The sequence below is a fragment of the Mandrillus leucophaeus genome, unplaced genomic scaffold (assembly GCF_000951045.1).
Source record: "Mandrillus leucophaeus isolate KB7577 unplaced genomic scaffold, Mleu.le_1.0 Scaffold307, whole genome shotgun sequence".
In the NCBI taxonomy this organism is placed as follows: domain Eukaryota; kingdom Metazoa; phylum Chordata; class Mammalia; order Primates; family Cercopithecidae; genus Mandrillus; species Mandrillus leucophaeus.
In genome coordinates, this window is record NW_012103221.1 from 3,039,395 (window position 1) to 3,040,394 (window position 1,000).

Here is a 1,000-nt window from a genome sequence, read left to right on the forward strand (position 1 = left end):
TTTTTTTTTTTTTTTTTTTAAACAAGAGCTCTTGCATGAACTCAAAGAGTGAGATCTCTCCCATTCCTGTGTGGTAGGAACCAAGCTCTTCAGGGATATGCCCTGATGATCCAAATACCTCTCACTACACCTCACCTCCAACATTGGGGAGCACATTTCACCATTAGATGTGGTGAAATGGGATTACAGATGTGAGCCACTGCACCCAGCCCAGTTTACAGTATTTTATTGCAACAGCCTAAACAGACTAAGACAATAATTCTTTTTTTTTTTTTTGAGACGGAGTCTCGCTGTGTCGCCCAGGCTGGAGTGCAGTGGCCGGATCTCAGCTCACTGCAAGCTCCGTCTCCCGGGTTCACGCCATTCTCCTGCCTCAGCTTCCCGAGCAGCTGGGACTACAGGCCCCCGCCACCTCGTCCGGCTAGTTTTTTTGTATTTTTTAGTAGAGACGGTGTTTCACCAGGTTAGCCAGGATGGTCTCGATCTCCTGATCTCGTGATCCGTCCATCTTGGCCTCCCAAAGTGCTGGGATTACAGACTTGAGCCACCACGCCTGGCGACAATAATTCTTTTATTAGACAAATACCCAAACCATATCAGTCACCAAAAACTACTTTTAGTATTCTCTCAGGTCATGGTTTGAGTAGGTTCTTATTTCTGTGAAGTATAAAGTCTTATAAAAATAAGCCCTTTGCCAGGCGCAGTGACTCACACCTGTAATCCCAGCACTTTGGGAGGCTGAGGCGGGCGAATTACGAGGTCAGGAGTTCAAGACCAGCCTGGCCAACATGGTGAAACCCCATCTCTACTAAAAATACAAAAAAATTAGCCAGGCATGGTGGCAGGCACTGTAGTTCCAGCTACTCAGGAGGCTGAGGCAGGAGAATCCCTTGAACCAGGGAGGCGGAGGCTGCAGTGAGCCAAGATTGTGCCACTGCACTCCAGACTGGCAACAGAGCAAGACTATCTCAAAAATAAATAAAATAAAATATTGTATACT

At 46.7% G+C, this 1,000-nt stretch overlaps 1 protein-coding gene across 1 annotated transcript in view; it reads left to right on the plus strand.

Moving 5' to 3' along the window:
- USP34 (ubiquitin specific peptidase 34) overlaps window positions 1-1,000 on the plus strand; it is a 247,464-nt gene that overhangs the window by 161,015 nt on the left and 85,449 nt on the right.